This window comes from Microcaecilia unicolor, chromosome 2 (genome assembly GCF_901765095.1).
Source record: "Microcaecilia unicolor chromosome 2, aMicUni1.1, whole genome shotgun sequence".
NCBI lineage: Eukaryota > Metazoa > Chordata > Amphibia > Gymnophiona > Siphonopidae > Microcaecilia > Microcaecilia unicolor.
In genome coordinates, this window is record NC_044032.1 from 565,467,571 (window position 1) to 565,483,756 (window position 16,186).

Below are 16,186 nucleotides of genomic sequence, written 5' to 3' on the forward strand. Positions count from 1 at the left end.
ATAGAAACTTTTCCCTTTCTACCTTTTTTGTCTGGACACTTTTTCTAAGAGTTGGGCCCAGTCTGTTCCACTTTTATGTTTATCTTCTTCTAAATTCTTTTCCATGTTTTCCTTTTTATTTCTTCTCTGTGTTCTTATCTCATCTACATCTGTCTGGCACTAGGACCAAGACTAAGGAGTAATCTAAGTAAATACTTCATGGAAAGGGATATTAATTTGTGGAACAGCCTCCAGGTAGAGGTGGTGGAGATGAAGACTGAATTCAAGAAAGCTTGGGACAAATACATAGGATCTCTAAGGGGGAGAAAGGTACAAGAACCTCACGCAGGCACAACTGAATACACAAACTGAAAAAAAAACTAAAAACACACTCTAAGAAACGAACGAGCATGGAAAAAACCACCAAAGACGAACACACACTCAACACATGGAAACAAATAGAAAGAAAATACAAATGCACTATAAGGCAGACCAAAAGATCTTACCATAAAACTAAAATAAGGACAGATTACAAAGACACAAAGAAATCATACCAACTCGTGAACAAACTCCTTGACACCAACCCAGTCACTACAACGAATACAGACATCCCATCGGCTGATGAACTTGCTAAGTATTTCAATGAAAAAATTATAAACCTACGCAATACATTACCCTCAAGCCACCACTGACATCCATAACTTCCTCAATGAGCTGGACCCCACCACTGGAGCATACCCGGCTGGCCAGACTTGACTAAACTTCACCCTCATCATCGTCGATACAGTGACCCAGGCGATAAACAGGTTCTCCAACACTCACTACAAACTAGATAACTGCCCCAGCTACCTAATGAATCTGCCCCTGACTGCTTCATAGAAGACCTTACATACCACCTAAATTACAAGCTTCAGAAAGATCTCTTCCCCAAGGAAAATGGAAATATCCTACTTACCCCGATAGACACTAAGAAAAAAATTAATGAAATCACTAACTATCGTCTAGTAGCATCGATCCCGTTAGTAATCAAATTGATGGAAAGCATGGTAACCAAACAACTAACAGATTATATATACAAATTCTCAATACTACACGAATCACAGTCAGGCTTTCGCCTCCTCCACAGCACTGAAACAGTACTACTCACTCTCCTAGCCAAATTCAAGCAGGAAATAGCAATAGGCAAAAACATCCTTCTCCTCCAATTCAACATGTCTAGTGCATTCGACATGGTTAATCACAATATATTAATAAGACTATTAGACAACTTCAGGATTGGTGGAAACATACTTAACTGGATCAAGGGTTTCCTAACTATAAGAACCTACACCAAGTAAAATCAAACTCTAGCATATCATCACCATGGAAAGCAGACTGTGCAGTTCCACAAAAATCTCCGCTATCACCAATCCTCTTCAACCTAATGATGACCCCGCTAGCCAAATCCTTATCCACCCTAGGCCTTAACCCGTTCATGTATGCATACGATGTCATAATATACATTCCGTACAAATCCAAACTGACTGAAATCACCAACGAAATCAAACTCAGCTTAAACATCATGGACTCATGGGCAAATGCATTTCAGCTAAAACTCAACAAAGAAAAAACACACTGTCTCATCCTCTCATCCCAAACACACCACGGACAACCCCACAGCTATCAACACCCCAGACTATACCCTTCCTATCTCAGATAGCCTGAAAACCCTTGGAATTACAACAGACCGTAACTTAACGCTAGAGAGCCAAGTGGCATCCACAACAAAGAAAATGTTCCATTCAATGTGGAAACAAACACCTGAAACAATTCTTCCCATGTGATACATTTTGCAACCTGGTACAATCAATGGTACTCAGCCACTTAGATTACTGCAATGGAATTTACGCGGGATGCAAGGAACAGACCTTAAAGAAGCTTCAGACCACTCAGAACACAGCAACTAGGCTTATATTTGGAAAAACGCGATATGAAAATGCGAAACCCCTCCACGAAAAACTACACTGGCTCCCAATTAAAGAACGTATTACCTTCAAAATCTGCACCATAGTTCACAAAATAATCTACGGAGATGCCCTCGGATATATGACAGACCTAATCGACTTACCAACTAGAAACACCTCAAAATCAACACGAATATATCTAAATCTGCACTACCCAAGCTGCAAAGGCCTCAAATACAAATCAACTTACGCATCCAGCTTTTCCTACATAAGCACACAACTCTGGAACGCATTACCCAAAGCCTTGAAAACGACGCATAACCACCTAAACTTCCGAAAATCACTAAAAACTAACCTATTCAAAAAGGCATACCCTGCCGATTCAACCTAAATGCCTGATCTCTGCAACACAACACAATTAAAGTACGTAATGGACATAACTCATTTCCTCCGCTGCATGCTTCCCTAAATGTGACTTTACCACACGAACTCTATCTTCCCACAATATCACTTTGTAATATTCTCACAGGAGCCGCAAAACGCCTTCCGGTACTATGTAAGCCACATTGAGCCTACAAATATGCGGGAAAATGTGATATACAAATGCAACAAATAAATAAAATAAAGTAAATAGTAAATTGGATGGATGGGCAGAATGGCTTAAGCCATATGGTCTTTATCTGTATTCATTTTCTATGTTTGATCTTTAAGCGTTATGCTTCTTTTTACTTCTGTTCTCTGTCTTTATGTCCACTCATGTGATTTTGTTCCACCTTCTCCCTCATTTTCTAGTTTTTGGTCTCATTTTCACCTCTCATCTACTTACCGGCTTTTCCCACCTCCCTCTCATCCCCCATCCAGCACTTCTACTGCCTCATCTCTTTCCTTCCCCAGTCTTCCTCCCTCCTTTTTCTCCCATTCCTCATTCCCATTCTTCATACTTGCCCTCTCAGCCCCACTTCCATCCCTATATTTCCTTGCCTCACTTCCAAGTCATTCTTATCTCTTACCCTCTACCTCATTTCTTATTACTTTCTCCACTATTTTAGCCCCATTCCTACCCTCTCTGAACTTTAGAGATCCATCCTCTCTTAAACCCCTCCCTTCCCAGTAACCCCAACCCTTTTTAAAGCCTCTCCAGAATGTGGGGGCTTAGTGGTGTGCTGATAAATGTTTAACAGACTTTCTCCCCCCCCCTCCAAAAAAAAACTTGGTGCACCTACATTGCTGCCCTTCCCTTACCATGCTTAGCAGGAAAGAAACACTGGTAACCCCTCACCCCAAACCCCCTTCCCCATGGCACACTCACCCTTTTACTCTGCCCCCAAATCCTCCACCCCATGGCAAACTCACCCCTTTTGATGTATCATGTAGTTTCATATGGTTGACTTTAGCCCTTCTTCTGAGGAGCGTGATGCAGCTGTGTCCCCCATCCCCTACCCTGAAAGCCAGAACTTTCTCTCTTATCTGCCCCCCCTCCTGTGTTAACCTGTAAAGGCATCTTTTTTTCCCTCCAGTGTTTGCTGCTAGTGATAGCGTTTCACACATCGCTGCCAGTGCTGGTTCTGAAGCCTTCCCACTGCCACAGTCAGTTCCTGTGACATAACTTCCTCTTGTCACAGGGGTTGAACACGGCAGTAGGAAGGCTTCAGGAGCGGATCCGGCAGCGGTGTATGAAATGCTACTGCTAGCGGCGACCTGTGGAGGGGAGAAAGATACCTTCACAACAAATAAACACTGGGGGAGGGGGGGGGCTTAGCCTCCAAACCACAAGCAGGTGTGAGAGAGGGATACACTCTCTTCCCCTCCCCCGCTGGTTATGGCAAGGAGGAAGTGACCCACTGCACAGGTGGTCACTAATCACTTCCTCCTCTTGGACCCAGAGACACCAAGGGTGACCCATCCGAATGCTGGAGATTTACCACTGCAATGCTGGAGACTAAAGGCCAAATGAGATTTTTCTCACGAGCCCCAGCCACGTCTAAAACTAGTTCTGGCAGATGCACATTCCAAAAACAGACATATTCCAATACATAAATATAAGATAAAATAATTTTTTCTACCTTTGTTGTCCAAGATGCAAAGGGTGGCCCATCCAGAAGAGTGATATGTACCACCCCAGTAAGTGAAATTGAAGGTCAATGAGTGAGGTTTTTCTTGCAGTGCATTCAATTTATAAATTTGAAATGGTAGTGAAGGGAATGAAGTTTAAGTTAGGGCTGCTGGCTACATTTATTGAAAAGTAACGCCTTCATGTGTCTTCATGGATGACATGTTACATATTTTAAACACATTTATTTCAAACACTTAACACTAACCACATACAAACCTATGGAAACAATTCAACTGTAATTAAAGATCCCTCATCTGGCAGTATCTCATGATTTAAACTTGATTACACACATCTGCTATAAAAAGACAACTACCATAAACACACAACAGATTCTGCAACATTTTCTAAAACCCCATCTGATCTTATGACAAACTAAAATTAGATTCACGTTTAGGTGTCACCTCAGTAAGGCCAACACATAATCCATCCACTACAAAACACTATACAGAAACTTGTGCAAAAACACATTCACAACCTTACCATACCTTAACAGTACTAACTCCCAAGACTCAAAAAGCGATAACCTTATGCATTAAAAGGCAGCACTGTAAATATTATACCATGCCCTAAAACACCAATTCACTACCTATTGAAAAAAAAAAAAAAAAACCCACAAAACAAACATGACTGAACAAAATCTCTACACAGGCACTACATGCTAGCACAGTACCATACCTTATTCCAGTGATTCCCAAACTGGGTTCCACGGAACCCTAGGGATCCTCAAATTCTCTTCCTTAAGAAATTAGATTGTAGAATCTGTTTGTATGAACTTATATATGTTTACATAAATTGAGGGTTCCTAGATGTATCAAATTATTTTAGGGGTTCTGCCACAGTAAAATGTTTGGGAATCACTGCCTTAGTTGGACACAAATAAAACATAGACCCTCAACAAATATGAAACAAGAGACCATATGATGAAACTGAACTGGAAACCTCAGGAAGTCAGACTCTGCACACAACAATAGAGAGAAACTGAAATGCAAAATACCAGAGAGAGGCATTTTCAAAAGCTGACATATTCCAATTAATTAATTCAGAATAAAATACTTCTTCTACCTTTGCTTTCTGAGCATTTTATTTTTCTATTCGTGTTGGTCCCAGTGTTTTCTTTTCTGCTTTTTTCCTGTCTGTACAGCCGGGAGACAATTAAATTAAACTCTGGAATTCATTGCCGGAAAATGTGGTGAAGGCGGTTAGCTTACCAGAGTTTAAAAAGGGGTTGGACGGTTTCCTAAAGGACAAGTCCATAAACCGCTACTAAACGGACTTGGAAAAATCCAAAATCCCAGGAATAACATGTAATGAATGTTTGTACGTTTGGGAAGCTTGCCAGGTGCCCTTGGCCTGGATTGGCCGCTGTCGTGGACAGGATGCTGGGCTCAATGGACCCTTGGTCTTTTCCCAGTATGGCATTACTTATATATATATATATATATATATATATATATATATAACCTCATCCCCCCCCCCCCAAAAAAAAAAAAAAAAACATGCCTTTTACAACCAGACTTGAAGAAAAAATAAATATATACCACAAAACTGTAAAATGTTGGCACATTTAGACCAATTCTGGACTTCTGTCTGAAGGTAGCTCTGCCCTCATTATTCAATCTCTCTCTTTTAAGAGGTAGTAATAAACAATATTAAGTACATTTTTAAAATATACCACTGCATTCCACAAAACAAAAAGAGCAAGTTCCCACAAACCATCTTTCTCTTTTGATCTAGGCACACGGAAAAAAAAAAAAAAAAAAAGATTCTAAATGCTCCTAGGTTTCAACCTAATTCATGTTTAATGTGGGATATAAATTTCTTAAGTAAATAGATAGAAATTCTGAATGCTCAACATCTGATTCTCATAACATGTCTGTTTTAGTGGCCCTTTACCAGGATAAAAAAAATCTCTGCACGAATATATAACACATGCTAGGGTGTCCCTATAACCAGCTCTTCCAAATGACACACCAATTTATGATTTATAACAAATTACTACTCTACCTATGAAGTTGTTCTCTTATTATACTTCCTCTGTGTACATCCATATACTGCACAAGCCAACATGTTTGAAACTATAAGTGAGATTAAATAAAAATGCTACCAGCAATAAAGAACGACAACACGGATGCAGCAGCTCATGTTTTGTTTGATTTGAGTGTAAGGTATGGCTGGTGGGACGTTTGCATACAGGGAGGGAAAACAACCTTCCATGGCTTCAACTTTTTGACGTGCTGTCTCCTGTTCTCAATCTAACCTCCGTGGCTTCATTTTTTATGTGCTATCTTCGGTTCTCAATTTAAACTCCATGGTTTTCAATGAATCATCCTGCCTCCAGGCTTTGGGCCTTCCCTGTAACGTGGTCCACCCTCGCAAAAGCAGGAAGTTGCGTCAGTGAGGGCAGGATGCATCATATGGGAGACCCAAAGCCCTGAGGCAGGCTGATTAAATGGAAGCAGTACTGCTACTGGGTCTGTCAGCAAGGAAAAAAAAGTTGCAGGAACTTGGGAGGGGGTGAGGGTGGAGATGGAGGACAGATGCTGGAACTGGGAAGGGGGGAGTCTGAAAAAGGGAAATATACTGGATACCGGGCGCCTGCCCATGCCAGACACCAAAGTTGCCTACTCCCAATGCACGAGAGGGGGCATTGGCATGCGAGCTGGACTTGGGGGTCCAATGCATATGACTTGGTATATCTGTGCGCCGACTTAGACCACATTGTTTATGTGAGCTGCGTGATCGCGGTTCACATAAACAGTTGGGTCTAAGCTGGTGCAGGAGGAGGAAATTGACCTGCTGTGACCTCTTCTTGTTCCATGAGCTGTGCTGGAGGGCTCAACAACCAGCTCGCAAAATTCATAAAAAATTAACTGGCTCTCGTGAGCCAGTGCGAGACAGCTCTAGCACACCACTGGGGCTACTCCTGAGAAAGCTCACTCGTGGGTATCACATCATACAATTTGGGACAGAAAGTGATGATCCTTGTGAGGATCTTAGGGGTCTCAAAGGTGTGCACTCTGGCCCTTTTGTCTGAGGGCCTTGAAAATCAAGCCATTTTAAATTTAGCCCTGTAAGGTACTGGTAGCCAGTGTAGTTTTTGCAGGAAGTGTGTGATGTGGTCACACTGTTTGCAGCCTTTTATCAGTCGTGCTGCAGCATTCTGAATTAATTGGAGCCAGGGGCGGACTGACAGTGGTCAGGGCCCCAAGGCAGTAAGGATTATTGGGGGGCCCCTATCCACTACCCTCAACCCCCTCCCACACCGCTGCCACTCTTCCTGGTCCTATATTGAAGGACTTGGTGGTTTAGAAGCTTCTTCAGGGGCAGGAAAGAACCTCACTCTTCTCTGCCCACTATTGCTACAGTGCCTGGCAGCGATGCTGTGTTTTTCAAAATAGTTGCCAGACTTACCGAGGTGGTCTCATGGATCTTGGAAATCTTGGCAGCCATTTTTAAAACACGGCAGTGCCAGGCAGGAAAAAGAGTAGGGTTCTTTCCTGTCCCTGCAAAGGCCACTAGACCACCAGGCCCTTCAAGGTAGGACTGGGGAGGGCTGCAATGTGCTGCAGCAGTGGCAGGCAACCAGGCAGTGCCCCTAGAGCCTCTGGGCCATTGGGCATTGTCTGGCTGCTCAAATAGTCAGTCTGTCCCTGATTGGAGCTGATACAAACTCTTTGGTTTGACCAGTGTACAGGGCATTACAATAGTCTAGTCGTGATGTTATGTCATGGACTACTGTGGTCAGACTCATCTTTTCAATATATGGAGAGAGACTTCACAGGTGCATGGCTCAGACACTTTTTAAAGGTTGTTTGAATTTGCATGATCAGAGTGATGAGTACAGCAGTATCCCAAGATTCCTGACCTGTTAATTTAGGGGGAGGTCATGCTTGCCAAAAGATATTTTGAAGTCATATGAAGGGGGAGGGGGAACTAATATTGCAAAAGGAAGGGGAGAGGTTGATGGGTGATCAGAAAGTGACATGATCAGAGCCCCTGAGTGTGTGAAACAACGCACTCGTGGGCTCTGAATGCAACTAGCATGCAAATGCATGCAAAACAGGGCTCTTAGCGCAAGTAGCATGCAAATGCATGCTAAATATATTCCTCCCCAATGATCAGCGAACTTCCTTATATGGTGTGAAGCCACACCTAGCACATCCCAGGATGCACAGGGCAGGGAACCACCATTTTCGAGGCGGCACTGATGGAAGAGCAGGGAGTCCACCTCCCTTCTTCGACAAAGGTAGGGAGCAGGGAAGAGGGATGCTAGACCACCAGGTGGGGGGGTTGATTCGCATCCCACTGGGCCACCACAGTTCTACCTGAAGGGATTCTAAAGGGGTTGGGGTGCTGGAGACCCACCGGATCTTCAGCCCCCTCCGAACTTGTGTTGGGGTCTCCATGTTGATGGCTCGGGGTGGGGTACTAGGCTACCAGGGCCATTCCAGACGTGAGGGGAACAGAGAGCAGGGCAGGCAATGCGGCGGAGATGGAGACTGGCGCTGGACAAGGCTTCAGCTGATGGGGGTTGTGGAACCCGCCAGCAAAACCAAGGCCCCACAGGAAATTTGGGGGGCCTAGACCCCCATGGCCCCACGTAGCTACGCCACTGCTTTCTGCACACAGACAGTCTGATCCTGCCAGTGCCAGCCCAGCTCTCATGCAGAACATCAACGGGCGCAGTTCGAGGACGTTCAATTTTTATTTGCTCCTTCCCACCCAGCCTGATAGCCCATCTGACCTTCCAGCTCTGAGCTCTTGCACAGAACAGCAGAAGCTTCACAGGCCCGACTTTTTGAAGAGGGATGCCGCGGAGCACACTACACACTGCTTCTGCTGTTCTATGCGAGAGTAGGAAGGTCAGGCAGGCTTGTCAGCAGGCTGGGTGGGAAGGAGCAAATAAAAACTGGAGAACAGAACAGTGCCCTCTGCCCAGAGATTAAGTGGCGCTCTCTTGGTTGCCAGTTTGGAACGGTGATCCGGACACTTTGGTATCAAACCGCCTCCCGCAGATATCATGTATGACTTAGGCTCCAAATGTTCCTTTCATTACGTTCAGTCAGTGGAAATTCTCATCACTCTTCACAATAGTTACTTCTGATTTATTGTTACATGGGCAAGGGAAACATATTTTTCAGTGTTTGCATATCTTTGCTTTAATTTTTGCTCCTTTCAAAAATTATCCATGGATTTACACCTGCTTGCTTTATGGATAATGTTTTTTTTGTTTTTGATTTTTATTTATTTTTGAGTAAAACAAGAATGGAAATTTTTTTTTCATTAAGTAAAACTATTTGCATTGATCGATCCCTTGCCCCCTCCCTATTCATGGGAATGTCTTAGCATAAGCCGCATCTTCTCATCTGCGGCTTGCCATGAGAGCAACCAGCAAGGTACTGGTGTGGGCAAGAAACATGGACTGGAAGGAAAGAGAGAGGGCTTGCAAGAGGAGAGGAGAAAAGTGCAAAGGGAAACTTTGGGCTAGTGAATGGGGCTCCTTGTGCCCTGGAATGAGCGAGCTATCCAACCTGATCCCTCTGCTTGTGACAGAGTTAAGGGACTTGAGTGCTGTGCTGGGCTGCCTTCAGTATTTTTACATAGAATCTGCAGTTCTACAGCACATATCAGACTAACTCTGAAGTACAGATTTCAGAAAGGTGGTGGCTGCATGAGGAAATAGTATATGCAATTTTTTTTTTAAATAAATTTTGTATGCTGGTATGTCTTAATGTTTTATGTATGTATTTTGTTACCCATCTGGTTAATAGGTGGGTTATAAATGCTTAAAATAAAATTGAAGAATTCTTTGTTCTTAATCAAAATATAACAAAAATACAAGGCCAGTAGATGTACACAAAACAAACGCCTTGCAACCCCAATGTGATTTTTCAGTTCACCCCATGCTACTCTGGTCTGGAGCAAGTACACTATACTACCCTCTCCCATGTGCTCAACTTTTAGACCTGGCTCTTGGAAGATTAATGACCCTGCGAAGCACTGTACACCTTTACTAACATTACTGCAACCACAACATTAATACTGCAGTTCAATCTCATTTTGTCAACAGATTAATAAGGAATTTTTCAAAATTGCTTGCCTATTACACTGTATACAGATCATATCCTTTTTTGTGAACTGAAGTACTAAAAAAAAAAAAAAAAGAACCACACACACACACACTGCAGCTAGCAGCTATTTTCACACATGCTAGGAGTCTTAGATTTTTATTATGTAAGTGGTCTATCAAATGAATTGAACCTGAACTAATGGAAAATTTGAAAAAGCTTTTTAGAAATGTAAGCACTGAATTTAGAACCAATTTTAACTCCAACTAGAATTTCCTTTGTCATTTAGAAACACACCATTAATGATTTTGTCTTGCAGTGAACACTTAACTCCAAGGGGTCATGCCAGAATTCTTTAGCGTAATTGTCTCCTCAGTCAGGCTGGGTGGCAGGGCATGAATCTTACTAGCACCCAATCTCAACCTAAAGGCATGAAAGGGATTTTTCATTTTACAGTTCAGATCTTATGCTATAAAACTAAGAAGTGATCAATATTTTAACATAGCGACCTCTGTGGTAGTCTAAGCATTTAGATGTACTGACTACAAACGTCTCTCTGAAAAGAATATTGTCCATTTACAACAGGATAAAAAGGCAATAGGGGAGATAATTTGACTTATGCAAGGTCATAGCATACAGTCAGTGAAGAAAAGCAATTTGAGTTTATGCAAGAGTCGAGTTACTGTTTCCATTCAATAACATACAGTGGGCTTTCAAATCCAAAGGCCTAAGGAAAAAAAATCTGATTTTCTTAACATTCCCTTTAATTGTTTTACCTACCCAGAAATCCAAACCTGTCTGAGGTATTATGGACCACATTTCAGGTTTAGTAGGTCAATATTCCATATGTAATAATTAAATTAATAGTATAAGATTTGCTATAGATTAAACGTTAGTGTTTTTCCTTAATATTTGAAAGATCACTTAGCTACTCTTAAGTATTAAGACCCAGATATTTCCCCAAATATTAGTTTTAAAGTCATTCTGAGGTCTTATATAGAAACAAGACAGCAGATAAGGGCCAAATGGCCCATCTAGTCTGCCTATCCTCAGTAACCACCAACTCCTCCTTTTCTTAAGATATCCCACTATGCTTTCTTAAATTCAGATACAGTCCTTGTCTCCATGACCTTCACCAAGAGGCCATTCCACACGTCCACCACCCTTAGGTTACTCCTGAGCCTAATTTCTTCAACCTCATCCTATGCCCTCTCATTCCAGAGTTTTCATTCATTTGAAAAACGCTCACCTCCTGTACATTAATGCCATGGACGTCTGTTATATCCCCTCTCTCCTGCCTTTCTTCCAGAGCATACATGTTGAGGTCTAAGCCTGTCGCTATATGCTTTGTGACAGATCACTGACCAATTTTGTAGCTGCCCTCTGGACACTCCATCCTGTTTATATCTTTTTGTAGGTGTGGTCTCCAGAATTGCACACAGTATTCTAAATGGGGCCTCACCAGAGACTTATACAAGGGCACTATCACCTCTTTTCCTGCTACCATCCCTCTCCCTACGCACTTGAGCAGCCTTCTGACTTTGCCTGTCACCTTTTCTATCCGTCGGCCACCTTAAGATCATCAGATACAGTCACTCCCCAAGTCCCGCTCTTCTTTCGTATAAAGAAATACTTCACCACCAATACCGTACAGTTCCCTTGGACTTTTGTAACTCAAGTGCATGACCTTGCATTTTTTAGCATTAAATCTTAGCTGCCAATTATTGGACCATTCTCAAGCTTTGCTAGATCCTTCCTCATGCTATCCCCTCCCTGTTTGTATGTCCTAATTAGATTGTAAGCTCTGTCGAGCAGGGACTGTCTCTTCATGTTCAAGTGTACAGCGCTACATACGTCTAGTAGCGCTATAGAAATGATAAGTAGTAGTAGTAGTATTACAGAGTTTATCATCATCTGCAGAGACAAACCTTACAAGACAGTCCTTCTGCAATATCACTCACAAAGATGTTAAAAACAGCTGGCCAGAGGACCAATCCCTGTGGTACACCACTGATAACATCCTTTTCCTCAGAGCATTTACCACTACTCTCCGACTCCATGCCTATACAGAGGGCCCTCAGTTTATCAGTTGTCTGTACGGAACAGTGTCAAAGGCTTTGTTAAAATCCAAGTACACCACATCTAGCGCCCCTCCCATGTCTAACAGTTTGGTCACTCAGTCAAAGAAATCAATAAAGTTTGTCTGACAAGACCTGCCTCTACAGAAACCATGCTACCTCAGAATTCTCCACTTTACAAGCATTTCCATTAGTTTACTCACCACTGAGGTCAGACAGTCTAATTCCCAACCTCCTCACTTCCACTCTTGTGTAGAGGGGCCCATATCTGCCCTTCTCCAGACTCTAAAGCAGCACTGAAAAGGTACAATAATGGAGCTCCCAGAATGTCTCTGAATTCCTTGAGTACCCTGAGATGTATCCCATCAGGACCCATTGCTTTGCCTATTTTTAGTTTAGCTAGCTCCTCATGAACACAGTCTTCTGAGAATCGGTCCTGGTCTACCATATATCCATCCCCATTAACATTTGTTGAAATTCTCTGTCCAGTAGGGCCACTGTCTTAATGTGTATGACATCCCAGTTTCATTTAAGAATGACCGTATAATATTACCTCTGCTTAGCAGACAGTTGACTTCACTACCCTGATTTACTAACTTGTAATACTGCTCTGACCTTATTTCATTTTTACCAAGAGCCTTCAAAATCAGGACACAATTCCTTTACAAAATCAGTCTTCCATTAGTTACCCAACACGGACCGTGTTTGGGCACACAGGGCCTGCATCAGGGGTCAAACAATGTAAATGTAACATGTAAAATAAAGATGTATGTTGTAAAGAGTATGTAGGACAGGCCCCAAAGGAACCCTGGGATAGGCCAGAATACCCCCGTTATAGGCAGGCATTCCCCAGGAAAAAACTAGAAATAAAGAACTACAACTCCCAGCATGCCCCAAGGGAGACCGGGGATAAGAGAAACTATGTGCATTCCCAGGAGTCTCCAGAGGAGGGCCGCAGGGGAAGGAATAAGGCTGATTCTCCAACCTACATAAGTACATAAGTACATAAGTAGTGCCATACTGGGAAAGACCAAAGGTCCATCTAGCCCAGCATCCTGTCACCGACAGTGGCCAATCCAGGTCAAGGGCACCTGGCACGCTCCCCAAACGTAAAAACATTCCAGACAAGTTATACCTAAAAATGCGGAATTTTTCCAAGTCCATTTAATAGCGGTCTATGGACTTGTCCTTTAGGAATCTATCTAACCCCTTTTTAAACTCCGTCAAGCTAACCGCCCGTACCACGTTCTCCGGCAACGAATTCCAGAGTCTAATTACACGTTGGGTGAAGAAAAATTTTCTCCGATTCGTTTTAAATTTACCGCACTGTAGCTTCAACTCATGCCCTCTAGTCCTAGTATTTTTGGATAGCGTGAACAGTCGCTTCACATCCACCCGATCCATTCCACTCATTATTTTATACACTTCTATCATATCTCCCCTCAGCCGTCTCTTCTCCAAGCTGAAAAGCCCTAGCCTTCTCAGCCTCTCTTCATAGGAAAGTCGTCCCATCCCCACTATCATTTTCGTCGCCCTTCGCTGTACCTTTTCCAATTCTACTATATCTTTTTTGAGATACGGAGACCAGTACTGAACACAATACTCCAGGTGCGGTCGCACCATGGAGCGATACAACGGCATTATAACATCCGCACACCTGGACTCCATACCCTTCCTAATAACACCCAACATTCTATTCGCTTTCCTAGCCGCAGCAGCACACTGAGCAGAAGGTTTCAGCGTTATCATCGACGACGACACCCAGATCCCTTTCTTGATCCGTAACTCCTAACGCGGAACCTTGCAAGACGTAGCTATAATTCGGGTTCCTCTTACCCACATGCATCATTTTGCACTTGTCAACATTGAACTTCATCTGCCACTTGCACGCCCATTCTCCCAGTCTCGCAAGGTCCTCTTGTAATCGTTCACATTCCTCCTGCGACTTGACGACCCTGAATAATTTTGTGTCATCGGCGAATTTAATTACCTCACTAGTTATTCCCATCTCTAGGTCATTTATAAATACATTAAAAAGCAACGGACCCAGCACAGACCCCTGCGGGACCCCACTAACTACCCTCCTCCACTGAGAATACTGGCCACGCAATCCTACTCTCTGCTTCCTATCTTTCAACCAGTTCTTAATCCATAATAATACCCTACCTCCGATTCCATGACTCTGCAATTTCTTCAGGAGTCTTTCGTGCGGCACTTTGTCAAACGCCTTCTGAAAATCCAGATATACAATATCAACCGGCTCCCCATTGTCCACACGTTTGCTTACCCCCTCAAAAAAATGCATTAGATTGGTGAGGCAAGACTTCCCTTCACTAAATCCGTGCTGACTTTGTCTCATCAGTCCATGTTTTTGTATATGCTCTGCAATTTTATTCTTAATAATAGCCTCCACCATCTTGCCCGGCACCGACGTCAGACTCACCGGTCTATAATTTCCCGGATCTCCTCTGGAACCCTTCTTAAAAATCGGAGTAACATTGGCTACCCTCCAGTCTTCCGGTACTACACTCGATTTTAGGGACAGATTGCATATTTCTAACAGTAGCTCCGCAAGTTCATTTTTTAGTTCTATTAATACTCTGGGATGAATACCATCAGGTCCCGGTGATTTACTACTCTTCAGCTTGTTGAACTGACCCATTACATCTTCCAAGGTTACAGAGAATTCGTTTAGTTTCTCCGACTCCCCCGCTTCAAATATTCTTTCCGGCACCGGTGTCCCCCCCAAATCCTCCTCGGTGAAGACCGAAGCAAAGAATTCATTTAATTTCTCCGCTACGGCTTTGTCCTCCCTGATCGCCCCTTTAACACCATTTTCGTCCAGCGGCCCAACCGACTCTTTGGCCGGTTTCCTGCTTTTAATGTATCTAAAAAAATTTTTACTATGTATTTTGCTTCCAACGCTAATTTCTTCTCAAAGTCCTTTTTTGCCCTCCTTATCTCCGCTTTGCATTTGGCTTGGCATTCCTTATGATCTATCCTGTTACTTTCAGTTGGTTCTCTTCTCCACTTTCTGAAGGATTGTTTTTTGGCTCTAATGACTTCCTTTATCTTACTGTTTAGCCACGCCGGCTGACGTTTAGTCTTTTTTCCCTTTTTTCTAATACGTGGAATATATTTGTCCTGAACCTCCAGGATGGTGTTTTTAAACAGCATCCACGCCTGACGCAAGTTTTTTACTCTGCGAGCTGCTCCTTTCAGTCTTTTTTTCACCATTTTTCTCATTTTGTCGTAATCACCTTTTCTATAGTTAAACGCTAGCGTACTTGATTTCCTAGTTTCACTTCCTTCAATGCCAATATCAAAACCGATCATATTATGATCACTGTTATCAAGCGGCCCTCGTACCGTTACCCCCTGCACTAGATCATGAGCACCACTAAGGACTAAGTCTAGTATTTTTCCTTCTCTTGTCGGCTCCTGAACTAGCTGTTCCATGAAGCTGTCCTTGATTTCATCAAGAAATCTTATGTCCCTTGCGTGTACAGATGTTACATTAACCCAGTCTATATGCGGGTAATTGAAATCCCCCATTATTATTGTGTTGCCCAGTTTGTTTGCGTCCCTGATTTCCTTTAACATTTCCGCATCCGTCTGTTCGTCCTGGCCAGGCGGACGGTAGTACACTCCTATCACTATCCTTTCCCCTTTGCACATGGAATTTCAATCCACAGTGATTCCAAGGAGTGTTTTGTTTCCTGCAGAATTTTCAATCTATTTGATTCAAGGCTCTCGTTAATATACAATGCTACCCCTCCACCAATCCGATTCACCCTATCACTACGATATAATTTGTACCCCGGTATGACAGTGTCCCACTGGTTATCCTCCTTCCACCAGGTCTCAGAGATGCCTATTATATCTAATTTTTCATTTAGTGCAATATATTCTAACTCCCCCATCTTATTTCTTAGGTTCCTGGCATTCGCATATAGACATTTCAAACTATGTTTGTTGTTCCTAAGTACATCATGCTTAGTACTT

General features: G+C 42.9%; 1 protein-coding gene across 8 annotated transcripts in view; it reads right to left on the reverse strand.

The window, feature by feature from the left end:
- MTUS1 (microtubule associated scaffold protein 1) overlaps positions 1-16,186 on the reverse strand; it is a 361,304-nt gene that overhangs the window by 48,452 nt on the left and 296,666 nt on the right. The window lies entirely within an intron of this gene.